Source organism: Nicotiana tabacum, chromosome 1 (assembly GCF_000715075.1).
Source record: "Nicotiana tabacum cultivar K326 chromosome 1, ASM71507v2, whole genome shotgun sequence".
Taxonomy (NCBI): domain Eukaryota; kingdom Viridiplantae; phylum Streptophyta; class Magnoliopsida; order Solanales; family Solanaceae; genus Nicotiana; species Nicotiana tabacum.
This window is the reverse complement of record NC_134080.1, coordinates 192,777,881-192,795,851: the sequence shown is the minus strand read 5'-3', so window position 1 is coordinate 192,795,851 and position 17,971 is coordinate 192,777,881.

Genomic DNA, 17,971 nt, shown 5'->3' with positions numbered 1-17,971 from the left:
GCCTGCCTGCTGGTTGTAGTAATTAATAGATTCAATTTTACAGTTATTATTCTAAGGTTTGCCTAAGTGTTCAGACGGGATCCTATAGGCATGATATCTACTGAATTTAAAAAGTGATGAGATAGTAGAAGCTTGAAATAAATTATTTGAAATCCTATGAGCATGCTTGTTAAACCTTGTTAAGCGAGGGAATTAGGTTATTAAGAGGGGAAATCAGTCCAAAATTGAAGGTCATTTTAGAGGAGAATATAGCATATAAAATAGTGCATAAACATTAGGCATGCGAGGCTGAACTTGTGACAAAGAGAATAACAATCACAAAATCAGTAGATAGTGAATTATCACAACATGGTAGTCATATAGGTCAACTTAGTAATAGGGAAAAAAGGCATCAGAATCATGCAAAAGTCCGGGTAAAAAGACTTTTTCTAAAAAATATAGTCTAGTTTCAATGCTTGCAAGAAACCAAATCACACAGAGAAACAGAAGTTGAAACATAAAAGACTTTGAATCCAGTCGAGCTAATTCAAACAGATGAAGCAGTTTTCAAAAGTTCGAATAGGTCCAGAGAAATTAGGGTTTTGAAATTAATCGAATTCAGAGCATGACGAACAAGTAAATCACATAGCAAGTAGTCTCAGGACTCGAATGAACCCAAAATTTTAGGGTTTTCACCATCAATCGGGTTCTAGAGGTGAAAAGCAAGTAAATCGGACAAATACTAACAAAATAGATTCAGAAATCTCAAAAGGTCAAAACCCTTAACATGCAAACTCGAGTAAAACAACAACATAAGGAAACACAGTAGAACATGTTAGAAAATCGGAGAAAGTTTCAAAATAGCTTAACAGAAACTCAAATCTGAAAAGATAAGGGTTCTTGAAGGTAGAGTTTAAAAAGAAACTTTGAGAAAGCGTTTAAAAGTTTCGAGTAAACATAGATCTAAAACAGATCTAAAGAAATCGGAAGAACATCAAAGGTTAGGGTTTTAGAAGAACCCCAGATGGTGAGAAAGGCTTGGAAACCATCAATCTAAGCAGGAGAAGTCAAGAGTCCGGCTTGAATAGCCATGGCTAGCCGGAGCAAAGTCAAAGATGACCGGAGACAGCCATAAGAACTGAAATTGACCAAGGTCTGGACCGAGCTTTCCCGATCTGTCCTTGAACCATAGTACTCGAACACACAGAAGCCAAGGGAAGTGGATACAGGCCTCCAATGGCTTGAGAGGCCATGGATTTGGGAGATTTTCAGGTGGTAATTGAGGGCGGCGGCTAGGGTTTGAGAGGGGATTGAGAGACGATTGAGAGAGAAGGGAGGTTTAGAGGCGGTTGTAGGTGAAAAATAGTTAGGGTTTGGGGGTAGTTGGGAATTAATTTAGGAAAGGGTTAGTGGTAGTCGTTGATCATTTTGATCAACGACCTGGATTGAATGGGTAGGTAGGGAAACCGGGCGGGTTGTAATAATTGGGTCGTGGGTCGGGTATGGCTAGGATTTGGGCTGGGTAATTGGGTTTAAAATTGGGGTTCAATTCAGGCTACGATTGAAACACAATTGTGCTATATTTTAAATAGCCACTCTTCCCTTATTTATTTTATAAAAAAAGTAGAATAATTTCTGGAAATAAATTAAAGGTACTAAATGATTAATAACACATAATTGTCAAAAATAAAAAATATTGGACCTAATTTTTATAGACCTAAATGTAATTAATATAAAAGAGGCTAATGTTGCAATTATATGCAATTTAGTTTTAAAATACTAAATAAGTTTGTAAAATATGCAAAAAATAAATTAGCTATATTTTAGTATAAATATGAGAGTCCAATAAATGAATCAGTACAAATGATAATTTTGGGAATAATTATTGGTTTTTTTCTGGATAAGATAGGGCAATAAATTGATTTAAAAATCTTTAAAAATTAAGGAAAAATAATAAAGCATTTGGACATACTTATATATGCGTACATATGCTATTTTGAAAGTATTTTGCATATTAAAAATATATAGAAAAAAATTGGGTATCAACAATGAGCATCATCTTCGGGTTGTTCTTCAGACTTTGAGAGACAACCAGTTATATGCTAAGTTTTTAAAATGCGAGTTTTGGTTGAGTTCAGTTGCCTTCTTGGGTCACATTGTATCAGCAGAGGGTATTCAGGTGGATCCTAAGAAGATTGAAGTCAAGAACTGGCCCAGAACCACTTCAGCTACAGAGATTCAGAGTTTTTTGGGATTGGCGGGTTATTACGATCGGTTTGTGGAGAGGTTCTCATCTATAGCAACCCCGTTGACCAGATTGACCCATAAGGGTGTGTTGATACCCAATTTTTCCCTGTATATTTTTATATGAAAAATACTTTCAAAATAGCATGTCCAAATGTTTTAGTATTTTTTTTCCCTAGTTTTTAAAAGATTTTTAAATCAATTTATTGCCCTATTTTATCAGTAAAAAACCCAATAATTATTTCCCAAATTATCATATTTGGTGATTCTTTTTTTCTATTCTCATATTTATACCAAAATATAGCTAATGTAACTTTGCATATTTTTTTACAAATTTATTTAATATTTTAAAGCTAAATTGCTTATAATTGCAATATTAGCCTATTTTAAGATTTAATTGTGTTTATAATTATAAAATTGATTCCACTATTTTTAATTTAATATTTATATATTATTAATTAATTTAGTACCTTTAATTTGTTTCCAGAAATCGTTTTACCTATTTTTTATAAAATAAATAAGGGAAAAGTGGCTATTTAAATACTAGCCCTACTTATTTTAATTTTAGCCTAAATTCTACCCCAATTAAACCCAATTGAACCCCAGCCCAATTCCTAAAATTATCTGCCACGGACCCAACTAAATCCAACACGTCCGGCTCCCCATTTAATCCAGGCCGTTGATCAAAATGATCAACGACCACATTCTCTCCTTTCCTTTTTTAATTCACCAACCCCACTAACCCTAAGTCATTTTCACCTACCCGCAGCCTCTGAAACCCTCCACTCTCTCAAACTCTCTCGAGTCTTCTCAGAACCCTAGCCACCTCATACCGCTTCCACCCTGAAAGCCACCAGAATCCATGGCTTCCAGGGCTATGGGAGTCTTATACCTACCTTCTATTGCTCTTACACACATGATCTCTGAAGATTCAAGGCCTGACCTTGAAGGTTTGTACCCAGACCTCTGTTGATTCAAGGTTCCACGACCATCTCCGGCCTTGCTCCGGCATACCATGGTTGTTTGAGCCTGATCCTGACCTCTCTGACTCAGATCGGTGACTTTTCAAAGCCTTTCTCATTTCTAGGGTTCTTCTGAAACCCTAACCCTTCGAGGTTTTTCCGATTCCCTTAGATCTGTTCCAGATCCATGCTTTCCTTAAGGTCTTAAACGTTTTCCTGACTTTTCTTTCAAAAAACTACTTTCAAAATCTTTCTTTTCCGATCTAGGGTTTTCTGAAAGTATTTAAGTATTTTCTAACTTTCTTTTTCCTTTTATGTGTATTTGCTTCTACTGGGTTCTTGTATTTTCTTCTACCATGTTCTTACGTGCTTTTTCTGTTGTATTTTCCTATACTATGTTCTTGTATGCTTTTCTACTGTATGTTTTCTCTACTGTGTTCTGATATGTTTCTCCTACTATATTTTCTTACTAAGTTCTTAAGTTTCCTTATTAAGTTCCTTTTACTGAGCTCTGTTTAAAGTTTCTTCTAAAATTTCTTAGCATGCTTCTTCTACTGTTCTTATTAGTCTTCTCTATTATGTTTCGTATTAGCTTTTTCTACTCTATTTTTCTTTGAATTCTGCTACTATGTTTTGTGTGTTACTTGCTATCATTGTTTTCTCATGAGTTTTTGCTGCTGAAAGAAACATGCAAGAGTTTCATAGAACTGAAACCTCTGAGCCTGTTTCGATTACTTGCCTTCTCATCTCTGTACTTGATTCAAGGTGGAAACCCTAGAATTTGAGGGTTCTGCTAAGTTTGATTATGTGATTTAATTGAACTAGGGTTTTTATTTTAGAACCCCTAACTCTTTCAGACCAACTTCGAGTCTCTGAACCGAGTTTGGACATCCGTGTTTGCATATGATTCTTCTGACCTTTGGCTAAACTCTTTCTTCACTGAATTTTTCTATTGATCTTTTGCAATGGCACAACATTTTCTTTCAACTCAACATGTTTGTGTGTTCTTTATATGTGATGAATCTTCCTCTAAAAAGGCTTTCAACTCGTGATTGATTCAAATTCCTTCTAAATAGGTCTGATTGATTGCCTTTCCATTGTTTGATGATTTCCCTTAAGTTAAAAACCCTTTCCCATCTTTTTGACTTGGTTCATTCATACAAGATCCCCGACCTTTGATTTACTGGTTGTTAATTGACTTTCTTGCCTTGTTTGTGCAACCGCGTATTTCAGAAATTCTATCCTTAAATAACCTTTATGTATTTACCCTTAATTGCATGTTGTGCACAAAGTGCTTATTCGTTTTTCTTTCCTTAAATTGTTTTTACCCGTTTGAATCTGAATCCCTTAATTAAGGGAAGTCTTGTGTAATTGATTGACAATCAGTTCCTTGACTATTTTCTTACCTTATTTCTTCATGATTTTCACAATATAAAAGGAACGACCCTTTTTCACAAAGAGGACATCAGAATCCTTCTGAACTCATACTCTCTCACAATAACTTTCTCTTCTTGTCTGCATTGTGGCCTGTTTACAAGACCTACTACTTTTATTTGTTTGTTTCCTTTGAAACTAGTATGTTCTGATTTAAGCTTCAGCACCACAACAATGTGTTTATTTATAGTCTTTGTACCTATGTCTACTTTACTGCTTTCTGTAGAGTTCAATATTTAAATTAGTATGCTTATGTCCTAGTGCCTATTTCTGCTATGAATCATCGCTCCCTATTTCCCTTTATGTACTTTGAGTTACAGTTTAAAACATGGCAATATGCAAGTTATTGTCTATGGATTAAACTTGATCCCTTAGAGGATCCTAACCTCTAAACAATGTGTTCTAACAGGCTTATGGGTGTGCCAGCATTTCCCATTGCTGGGTATGCCCACTAGACTGTCCTTGCCTCCTTACCACCTCCATATTCCCTATACCCCTATGTGTATTAATGTAAGGTGTTTCCCTTCCCCTTTCCTCTTTTCAGAATTCTACACTTACACCCTCTCTTAGTCTCTAAGTTCTGCCCCCTTCTTGTGAGCCTTGCCTTGAGACCTTGAGTTCCCTCAGAACTTGGACACTTGAGGGCTGGCCCTTTCACACTGCACTATGTCTTCATCTATAATGCATTTGGGTATGACCACTGCCCGGAGTCCATATGAGGCTCTTAAGGAACTCTGACACATCCAAATGGGAGAAAGGCTTTGAAATAAGATCTCTTGGAGTTGGTTTACTTCATACTTCAGATAGGAAGTCTGAATCAGACTCTCCTTGGTTGTGCTTTTTCTGATTGTATTTTTCTTTACTTTACTCTTTATGGGCTGTAATAACTTTGTAATAAAACTCTCGGGGATGGATAGTGAAAAGGGAGGGGTAACTATGTATGCAAAAAGGGGTAGATAACCTGCCTCTAGGAGTTTATGAATTCATGCATTCTCATATAAACACCATGTCTATAGGAATCTTGCATTCTCATAGAGATACCATGTCTCTAAGAATTTCTGCATTCTCATATATGGATACCATGTCTATAGGAATCTTGCATTCCCATATAGATACCATGCCTATAGGTTATTTCTAAATTTCTGCATATTATATAGAGATCCTACCTATAGGAATTTCTGAATTTATGCATACCATATAGATATCCTGCCTATAGGCTCTTTCTGAATCTTGCATATGCATGCCTCATTAGGCAAACATGTTTGTAGGTCTTAAATAATCAACCGTAATTAGATATCATGTTCATAGGCTTTAAACGAAATTCAACATCTATAGGATTTTTGTATTTTTTACTATATTTATAAAAGTGTCCAAAATCGACAACACATAGAAAGCATGCCTATAGGAGCTTTAATTGAATCTGAACCGCTTCACTCGCTTATAAGTCTAAAACCAGTAACAATGACACATGCTCTTTTGCTAAAACTCGCCTTTCTTTAATAACAGACGATTTTTCTTAAATCAGTATGTATTCGTGTTTACTTAATTGTTTCTGGAATCAGTAGATATCATGTTTATAGGGTCTTCGTCTAACACTTAGGCAAGCCATAGGGTGAAAGTTTATAAACTGAATCAGATTTTATATGCTACAACCAGCAGGCAGGCCTGATTCAGGATTCTTATCTGAACTATGTAATAAATCAGTCTGCCTCGATCCTTTAAGTTTAATCAAACCCTAAATAGTATGTGTAAGTCATGCTAACTACTTGCTTTTCTCTGCTTAAAGGAGGTCTGTTTGAGCCTTTTCATTTGTTTATATGCTTTCCCATACTTGCCACATATGTTTTGTTTGTCGCCTTAGTATTTTTACCTTTTGAAACCACAAGTAAGCCCAATATCCCTCCCCTTTAGGATTAGTAGTCCCAAATGCCTCCGAAAATGATAGGATTGGCGCGGGTAAAGCATGCAATAAGTAAATGAGACCATTCCGCGCTTTAATACCTCAACGGGGTGGGAAATGGTAGATATGGATATGATGACCACGCAATAACAACTCGTGTAGCCCCGCATTGAGGAGTGATTACCGGATATTATGTGGAGTGATCCATATTATTTACAAACCTAGGACCCCTTTTACTTTATTTATTTGTTTCATTATTTATTCTCAAATTTCAAACTATTTTCTTAAAAAAAATCAGCTTTTCTTTTAGTTCTTTTAACTTCACCTATTTTGTAACCATTACGTGAAAATCCCCTCTTGTTTGAAGTTCTTATTTGCCTACGTGTTATTTGTACCTAAAGTCACAATAATTGTCTGGCCGGGAACCACACTAGTGGATCCTGAGGGGTGCCTAACACCTTCCCCTTGGGATAATTTCAAGCCCTTACCCAATCTCTGGTTGTTCAAATCAAACCTTTCTTAGTGTCCTAATGCACTTAAATCATTAGGTGGCAACTCTTCAATTCAACCCCAATTCCGAAAAGGAACGAGTTGTCCTCCTAAATATCATAAACCCGATTTAGCGAGAAAAAGGGGGCGCAACAGGGTGCCCCCTTCAGATGGTCGAATGAGTGTGAGGTGAGCTTCCAGAAGCTCAAGACAGCTTTGACTATTACACCGGTATTGGTGTTACCCACAGGTTCAAGATATTATATGGTATATTGTGATGCATCTCGAGTTGGACTTGGTGCGGTATTGATGTAGGATGGCAAGGTTATTGCTTATGTTTCGCGACAGCTGAAGGTTCACGAGAAGAATTACCATGTTCATGATCTAGAGCTGGCAACCATTGTTCACGCACTGAAGATTTGGAGGCATTATCTTTACGATATTCCATGTAAGATATTCACGGATCATCGGAGTTTGCAATACTTGTTCAAGCAGAAAGAGCTCAATTTGAGGCAGAGGAAGTGGTTAGAGCTATTGAAAGACTATGATATCACCATCTTGTATCATCCTGGGAAGGCCAATGTGGTGGTTGATGCTTTGAGTAGGAAGTCAGCTAGTGTGTCCTGCCTCACGTACATTCCAATCGGGGAGAGACCGCTTGCATTAGATGTTCAGGCTTTGGCCAATCAGTTCCTGAGATTGGATGTTTCTGATCCCAGTTGTTTTCTAGCTTATACGATTTCTCAATCTTCATTGTTTAAGCGCATCAGGGAGCGGTAGTATGATGACCCTCATTTGCTTGTCCTTAGGGACATAGTTCGGCACAGGGATGCCAAGCAGGTTACAATTGGAGATGATTGAGTTTTGAGAATGCAGGGTCGGGTTTGTGTGCCTAATGTGGATGGGCTTCGTGAGTTGATTCTAGAGGAGACCCACAGTTCCCGGTATTCTATTCATCCGGGCGCCGCCAAGATGTATCAGGACTTGCGACAACATTATTGGTAGAGGAGGATGAATAAGGATATAGTTTCATATGTAGCTTGGTGCCTAAATTGTCAGCAAGTAAAGTACGAGCATCAAATACCTAGAGGTTTGCTTTAGAAGATAGAGATTCCTGAGTGGAAGTGGGAGCGTATCACTATGGATTTCGTTGTTGGACTCCCACAGACTCAGAGGAAGTTTGATGCAGTTTGGGTTATTGTGGATAGACTTACCAAATCAGCGCATTTCATTCATGTGGCAGTTTCATATTCTTCAGAGAGGTTGGTAGATATTTACATCCGTGAGATCGTCCGCCTTAATGATGTGCCCGTATTTATCATTTCAGATCGAGGTACGCAATTCACCTCACATTTATGGAGGGCAGTACAGCATGAGTTGGGCACACGGGTTGAGCTGAGCACATCATTTCATCCTCAGCCGACGGATGGACAGTCCGAGCATACCATTCAGATCTTAGAGGATATGCTCTGCACATGTGTTATTGACTTCAGAGGTTCTTGGGATCAGTTCTTGCCATTAGCAAAGTTTGCTTACAACAACAGCTACTAGTCGAGTATTCAAATGGCCCCCTATGAGGCATTATATGGTAGACGGTGTCGATCGTCAGTTGGATGGTTTGAGCCGGGGGAGGCTCAGTTATTCAGTACAGATGCCTTGGATAAGGTTAAGGTCATTCAGGATAGACTTCACGCAGCTCAGTCCAGGCAGAAGAGTTATGTCAATCGTAAGCTCTGTGATGTTGCATTCATGGTCGGAGAGTGAGTGTTGCTCCGTGTGTCACCCATGAAGGGTGTAATGAGGTTTGGAAAGAAGGGTAAGTTGAGCCTTAGGTATATCGGGTCTTTTGAGATCCTTGAGCGAGTGGGAGAGGTGGCCTACAGACTTGCGTTGCCACTAGGTTTATCAGCGGTACATCCAGTATTCCATGTGTCGATGATTCGGAAGTATCATGGCAACCCATCTCACGTGTTAGACTTCAGCACCGTCCAGCTGGACAAGGAGTTGACCTGCGAGGAGGAGCCGATAGCCATTTTAGACCGGTAGGTTCATCAGTTGAGATCGAAGAGTTATCCTTCAGTTCGAGTGCAGTAGAGAGGTTAGATTGTTGAGGTAACTACCTGGGAGTCCGAGTCCGATATGCGGAGTAGATATCCCCACCTTTTTCCTATCTCAGGTCCTTTTCTATGTCCGTTCGAGGACAAACAATTGTTTTAGAGGTGGAGAATGTGATGACCTGATGATAGGCTATAATTGTGTATTTTAGTCGCTTATTACACTCTAATTTACTGCACTTTAATTGAGTTTGAGCTCTAATCGCTAGTGTTTTGAACTAAATATGTGTTTTATGCCTCGTAGGAGTGATTTCAATCTATGTAGGCGTTATGGAATGAATTCAAGTGATTTGGAGCTTTGAAGTCTGAGTGAAAGGCCAATACATTAAGCTGGGATCGTGTTCGAAGGTCGTGTACCAAGTCCGGATGTTAAAAGAGGACGAAATAAGTTCACTATGAGAAAATTACACTGTCGCGCCGCATGGGCCACCGCATGGCGCGGCGCAGCAGTGTAAAATGTTACCTGAAGTGAAAAGTTGAGACTGCGGATAATTTCCATTAGCGTGCCGCATGGCGCGGTGCATGGTGCGGCGGGGTTGTACAAATTTCCCAGAGCCAGAGTCCTATTTTGCGCAGGAGAAGGTGTTTTCGTCTTGGCCCGACCCTACTTGGTATAAATACATATAAAAACGTTATTTTGAGGACTTTTGACGGAGCTTAGCCTGGAGAGACGCATTTTGGAGCAAAAATACACACAAGAATATCTCAGATTTCGTCATCTTTTCTAGTATTTTTAATTATTCAAAACTTATGCAATTGTTTGATTTCATCATGAGTGGCTAAACACTCATTGTTCTAGGGTTGTGATTTAGCCATGAATATTGTTGTTTGATATTAGCTTGACCTTGATTATAATTCATCAATATATGGTTGTTTCTTCAATTCTGTGTTTAATTGCTTAATTGTCTGGCCATCAGTTAGGTTCTATTTACTATCTATGCTATGCTTGGGAAAGCCGTGTTTAGATTAGAGAAAAATTGAAGAGAGCATGATCTTAACCCTTAAGGGGAGCGGATTTGTGGTTAGGATAGGAATATACCTAGTCACCGTGCTTAATTAAATATCGTGATCTTAATGCTTTCTTAATAGATTGATTTCATAGGAATATAGGCGTTAATCTATTGAGAATAGGTGAGTAGTACTTCGGGAGAAGGATATGAGAGCATTTATCGATTAATTAGCAACCATGAGTGAATTATATGAAAGAGGGAGTTAATTATAACATAATAGGATTGGTGAATCGATCACAACCCTGGAATAGTTGTCTGTATTGAATACATAACAATCATTCTACTGCTTGATAATTTAGTTATTACTTAGAATTGTAGTTAGCATAATTAAACTCTTGAACTCGAACTTAGCTTGACTGCATAACAATATTATTGTGTTAGTGAGTAGTTGATATAAGTCTCTGTGGGTTCGACACTTGACTTATCATTTTATTACTTGTACGACCACGTATACTTGCATGTGCGTTTGGGAGCAACAAGTTTTTGACACCGTTGCCGGGGACTTGAAAATTGACTACTTTCTGACTTAAGCCTTTATTAGTTATTTGTTCAAGTTTTAATTTTTAGTTTACCTTGTTTGTGTTAACACGGGCTCTTCTCTTGAATGCGGAGGAGTAGAAGCGCAAACAATCTCCTTACTCTTGATCCTGAAATTGAATGGACACTTCATAGAGTGAGGAGGGAGGTCGAAGCTAGAACTAGAATAGAAAGAGAGTTGGACATCGTAGTTCAACCACAGCCAATTGAGATGGCAGGTAATGTAGAGCGTGCGGTGGTAGAAGCCGCAAGGCCCAATCTTGCTAATATGACTCAGGCTATTATGAAGCCTGAGATCACAGGGCATTTTGAACTCAAACAGTACATGGTACAGTTGATTCAGTCCACAGGGCAATATGTAGGTCTATCTCATGAAGATCCGCAGAGGCACATTCAGAATTTCTTGGAAATTACGGACACCTACAATTATCCGAACGTTTCCAAGGAATATGTCAGGCTGACACTTTTTCCCTTTTCACTGTTGGGGGAAGCTAAGGAATGGTTACAGAAAGAGCCCGCGAACTCAATCCATACTTGGGATGATCTAGCAAGGAAATTCTTAATCAAGTTTTTCCCTACCAAGAAGACAAAGTCATTGAGGAGTCAAATTCTTGGGTTCGAACAACGGGATAGAGAGACACTTCATCAAGCCTGGGAAAGATACAAGAAGCTACTCAGAGATTTGCCGCACCATTGTCAGACTGATGAGGTATTGGGACACACTTTTGTTGATGGGCTAGATGAGGCCTCAAAGATGAATCTTGATTCAGCTTGTGGGGGTAGTTGCATGGTGAAACCATATAGTGAAATTCAACTCTTGCTGAATAACTTCACTGCTAATGATCATAACTGGCAAGGAGATGGGGATTCACGCCAGGCAAGTAAACAGAAGACAGCCGGGTTGATTGAGCTTGATGACCTCTCGGCCATGAGAGCAGAGATAGCAAAATTGGCAAACCAGATGAATAGAATGACAATGCAACAAACACAACAGATGCAACATGTACAACAGATGTCTCTTTGTTGCGAACTATGTGGTGACAACCATATGAGTGACATGTGCCCCACGAATCTAGAATCTATATACTATGTGGGACAGCAGAGCAGGGGTCCAATGAATCAGAATGCACAATATGGGAACACTTATAACCCAAATTGGAAGAATCATCCCAACTTCTCATGGGGTGGAAATCAGCCAATTCAGAATCATTATAGACCCCAAGGAAATTTCAATCAACCTAAGAAGCCACCTTAATAGGTAGAAGAAAAAAGGAATGATTTGTTGAAGCAGTTGTTGCTTGACAATCAACAGCTTAGGACCGATTTCAGAAATTTGGAGCACCAAATGGGACAGCTTGCCAATTCTCAAAACACTAGACCAGTTGGAGCTCTTCCAAGTGACACTGAAGCAAATCCTAGGGCAGCCCTTAATGTCGTATCGTTGAGGAATGGGAAACAACTAGAAGAAGTTCAGTCTAAAAAGAGGAAACAAGTGACTTTTAATGAGAGGCCAACCACTATAGAATCAACATCAGAAAAATCTAAGGAGCCAGAGAAGCCAGCTGGAGAGACGGTGGCTGAGCAACCCCCACAATTGGTTGCAAGGCCACCACCTCCATTCCCTCAAAGATTGCAAAAAGTAAGAGAAAATACCGTATATAAAAAGTTTCTTGATATCTTGAAGCATGTGCAAATTAATATTTCATTGGTTGACATCTTACAAGAAGTACCCAAATATGCAAAGTACATCAAGGATATTGTGGCAAATAAAAGAAGGCTAACCGAGTTCGAGACTGTGGCACTCACTGAGGAGTGCAGTTCCAGAATTCAAGGTAAGTTACCTTAGAAATTGAAGGATCCAGGTAGTTTCACTATCCAAATCTCGATTGGTAAACATGTTGTTGGGCGAGCTTTATGTGATCATGGAGCGAGCATCAACTTGATGCCGCTATCTGTGTTCAAATAGTTGGGGTTGGGTGAGCCACGCCCAACAATAGTTATCTTACAGTTAGCCGATCGCTCCCTTGCTCATCCTGAGGGAGTGATTGAAGATGTGCTAGTTCAAGTGGGTTCTTTCATATTCCCTGCTGATTTCATTATCCTGGACTACGAGCCCGATCAGGAAGTCCCATTTATTTTGGGGCATCCATTCCTAGCCACGGGTCGAGCTATTATTGATGTTTGTGAAGGAAAGATAACAATGAGAGTGGGTGATCGAGTGGAGGTCTTCAATGTTTATAGAGCACTCAAGTTACCAGCCCACTATGAAGAGTTATCCTTGATCTCTGTACTGGAGAGTGATGCCACATCGTTAGTGCCTTATATGAGCCCTGTAGATCCTGTTAAACGAGTATTAATTGGGGATGTAGAAAATAGTGAAGATGAAATGATAGGAGAAATTGAGCAAGTACTGGATATGTCCTGCAGTTATGTACATGGGTTTAGAAAATTTGAAGAGTTGGATAGGCCTGTTACTATGACCTTTCCCAGGCCATCTATTGAAGAAGCTCCGAAGCTAGAACTCAAGCCACTTCCAGCGCATCTACGCTATGCTTATTTGGGGAACTCTAAGACATTGCCCGTGATTATTTCGTCCAGCTTGACCAGCACTCAAGAAGAAAAATTGCTCAGAGTACTCCGTGAGCATAAAAAGGCCATTGGGTGGACTATAGCTGACATCAAGGGTATTAGTCCATCATTTTGCATACATAAAATCTTTTTAGAGGATGGACACTGCCCCAGTGTGGAGCAACAAAGAAGATTAAACCCCATTATGAAAGAGGTGGTGAAAAAGGAAGTAATCAAGTTGCTCGATACAGGTATCATTTTTCCTATTTCTGACAGCAATTGGGTAAGCCCAGTTCAATGTGTGCCCAAAAAGGGAGGAATAACTCTAGTTTAGAACGAGAAGAATGAACTAATCCCTACTCGCACTGTTATGGGATGGAGAGTTTGCATTGATTATAGAAGTCTCAACAAGTCAACTCGCAAGGACCACTTCCCACTTCCATTCATCGACCAAATGCTAGACAGGTTAGTCGGGAATGAATATTATTGCTTCCTTGATGGTTATTCAGGATACAATCAGATTGTCATATGCCCAAAGGATCAGGAGAAGACTACTTTTACTTGTCCTTATGGCACTTTTGCCTTCAAGCGAATGTCGTTTGGACTTTGTAATGCACCAACCACTTTCAAGAGGTGCATGATGGCTATTTTCACCGATATGGTGGAAAAATTCGTAGAAGTGTTTATGGATGATTTTGGTTTTTGGGTCTTCTTATGATGATTGTTTGAGGAATTTGAGCAAGGTGCTAGCCCGTTGTGAAGAAACAAATCTGGTACTAAATTGGAAAAAGTGTCATTTTATGGTACAAGAAGGCATCATGTTGGGCCACAGAGTATCTAGAAGCAGCATTGAAGTTGATAAAGCGAAGGTGGAGGCGGTTGAAAAATTACCTCCACCTATTTCAGTGAAGGGTGTTCGAAGTTTCTTGGGACACGCGGGTTTCTATCGGCGCTTTATTAAAGATTTTTCGAAAATTGCTACTCCTTTGTGCAGGCTGCTTGAAAAAGATGTAACTTTCAATTTTGATGATGCTTACCTCAAGGCATTTGAAGAACTTAAAAAGAAGTTGGTGACTGCTCCCATTATTGTGGCACATGATTGGTCCTTACCATTTGAACTTATGTGTGATGCGAGTGACCTTGCTATTGGGGCAGTGCTAGGCGAGAGGAAGGACAAGGTGTTTTATTCCATCTACTATGTGAGTAAGACTCTTAATGATGCCCAGCTGAATTACACCACCATTGAGAAGGAGTTGTTAGCTGTTGTGTGGGCCATTGAGAAATTTCGGGCATACTTGGTGGGAACAAAAGTCATAGTCCATACCGATCATGCAGCAATCAGGTATTTGTTTACAAAAAAGGAATCTAAGGCTAGATTGATGCGCTGGGTTTTATTGTTGCAGGAGTTTGATGTAGAAATACGAGATCGAAAGGGGATAGAGAACCAAGTAGCTGACCATCTATCAAGGTTGGAAAATCACGATCACGTGGAGGAGGGTGGCCAAATTAAAGAAGTATTTCCTGATGAGCAACTTTTTGCTATAACCCAAGACCCTCCTCCATGGTACGCAGACTACGTAAATTATCTTGTGAGTGGGGTACTTCCTTCTGAAATTGAATCTGAAGAAAGAAAGAGGTTTTTACATGATGTGAACTTTTACTACTGGGATGAGCCCTATTTGTACAAGCAATGTGCTAATCAATTGATGAGGAGATGCATTCCTGAAAAAGAGGTGGACTTAGTGTTGTATGATTGTCACGCATCACCTTATGGGGGCCATCATGGAGGAGATAGAATAGCTGCAAAGGTGCTACAATCCGGTCTCTTTTGGCCGACTTTGTTCAAGGATGGCCATGCACTCGTTAAGAAGTATGACCAATGTCAGAGGACGGGAACAATCACAAGGAGGAATGAGATGCCTTTGAATAACATCCTAGAAGTTGAGCTTTTTGATATGTGGGGGATAGATTTTATGGGGCCATTTCCACCGTCCAGAGGAAACAAATACATTTTGCTAGCAGTTGACTACGTGTCAAAATGGGTGGAGGCGATTGCCTTACCAACAAATGATGCCATAGTGGTAGCTGCGTTTGTCAAAAAGAACATATTCTCGAGATATGGGACTCCACGTGCCTTAATTAGTGATGAGGGGACTCATTTTTGCAATCGGTTGCTGAATAACCTTCTAGCCAAATATGGAGTTCGCCACAGAGTTGCTACAGCATATCATCCTCAAACCAGTGAGCAAGCTGAGGTGTCAAACAAAGAAATAAAGCAAATATTAGAAAAGACGGTGAGTGTGAATAGGAAGGATTGGGCTGCAAAGTTGGATGATGCCTTATGGGCGTATAGGACTGCATATAAAATGCCAATTGGAGCGTCCCCTTATAAGAAGGTTTATGGGAAGGCGTGTCACTTACCCGTTGAATTAGAACACAAGGCATACTGGGCCATTAAGAAGCTGAACATGGACCTTGAGGCCGCAGGCGAGAAAAGACTTATGCAGTTGAATGAGTTAGATTAGTTTAGGCTGCACTCCTATGAAAATGCTAAGCTATATAAGGAAAAGACAAAAAGATGGCATGACAAGCATATCAAGATGCGTCACTTCGAGCCAGGCCAACAGGTATTATTATTCAATTCTAGGCTACGATTATTCCCTCGAAAGCTAAAATCGAGATGGTCAGGTCCGTTTGAGGTGGTGAGAGTCACGCCTTATGGTGCAATTGAGCTACGAGCTTTAAATGGTGAGAGGAAATTCTTGGTGAATGGTCATAGAGTCAAGCATTATTGGGGAGGAATGATTAATTGTGAGAAGACCAAGGTTGTACTCGCTGATGAGTAGGCGAGACTCTGCGTTGTACCGCGACGTTAAATTAGGCGCTTTTTGGGAGGCAACTCATCTTTACTGATTCCTTTTATTATTATTATTATTATTATTTTTTGCTCTTATTATTGTAGTAGTATTTGTTTTTGTTTTGTAGGATTATAAACATGTGAGGCAAAGTCATTGGAAGAGTGCAAAAGCGAGTTAGAGGTTGAGGACTAAGTGTGGGGTGCCCACACGAGGGACTATGCCTGGGGGAAGCCTGAGTACTCGTGAGCCGCTATTGCTTCGGCCTTTGGCCTTTCAGGGAGTTTCTTGTCCACCCTTATTATTGCTTTGCTTTATTTGTGCATTGAGAACACTGCACTCTTTTAAGTGTGGGGTGGGAGAATTCTCTAGTTGATTAGTAGGAAGTTGTAGCATTTATTTGCTGAGAAAAAAAATCGAAAAAAAAAATAATAAGAAAATTGGACTTTTCCCGACGATGGATCTCCTAGACAGTTTTCTTGAGGGGTTTAAGTCTAAAGAAAAAGATTTTCTTTGTAGGTAGTGTAGCAATTTCCCCTTGATTTTTCTTTGTGCCGCGGTTCTTTTCCAAGGGTTTTGTTTGAACCAGGTGTAGGTAGTTTTATTTTTTTAGGGGATAAACCATTGTGTTATGATTGAAATTGAAGCAATATCTTTTAACTTTGTCATGCCTTGAGAATTGTGAGTACTTTTGTTGTGGCGTAAGCTCAGTTTTTGAATCTTATATAAGTACCTTGAATTGTACGATCTTAACTTTGCTTAACTTCTTTGACTAGAGTGTCTTGATGAGTCCAATCCTGAGTGAGTTATGTGTCATGTGTGCGTAAGGTTTTGTATTATTCTATGCATTGCATTTGATGTCTAGAACTTGCCCCGTATGTTTGCAAAGCGAAATAGTAGTTTTGTTTAGTCTTGGAAGTGATTTAGGCATTTCTTTGTTGAGCCATATAAATATTTGACCCGCCTAATTGTTATGTATCATAGTTAAGCCTTTTGATCCTGTAATCCTGTTTCTTTGGCAACCACATTACAAGCCTTACCCATTTGTTTGAATTAACCATCTATTTGAACCTTTTTTACCTCTCATGAGCACTTGAATTGTTATGAACTTTGTAAAAGTTAAAGCGTGGGGTGGTTGGTTTGGCTTTTTAGTGGAACTAATGAAAAAAGGAGAAAGGTGCACTATTTTGAAAAAGTAAGAGCCACTTGAATTGGAAAAGAAAAAAAAAATTAGTTGTATTGTTGATAGTGGTGACTGTTGATATAATTGTGCTTAAAGAAGTGGGGAGTTAGTATATGTTGATGTGAAGGTGGAGTTATGGTTTGACATAAGTGTGGGTTTTGAATGTTAAAGTATATGTATTAAAGTGCTTAGGGAGGTATAGTTACTCATATATCTAAATGTATCATACCCGTCCCGCAGCCTACATTACAACCAAATAAAGTCCTACTTGATCCTAGACTGAATAGGCTCGATTAGTAGAGTAGTACACTACGGGCAAGCCTATGGTGCATCTTTTGTGGCATATGAATGTTATTTCTGAGAGTGAGTGAATTCTAGAAATCTTGAGTTCCTAATTGTTCTTAAATTTTATTGTATGGAACTACTCTCTTTTTTTGTGTGAGGGCACTTGATTCATAAAGGAAAGGTGATGTCATTGACCTCGATGTTAGAGTAAGTGAATGAGTTGTGAATAATGCGTGGTACGTGTGAGTCAAATCTTGAGGTTAAGATGTTACACTCTTGTGCTTAGTCTATTTTAAATATTCTTGGTGTGATGAATTAGGAGAATTGCTTAAAAAGGTTGTGTCTATATAAAGTGTAGTTTGATTGCTCGAGGACGAGCAATGGTTTAAGTGTGGGGTGTTGATGATAGGC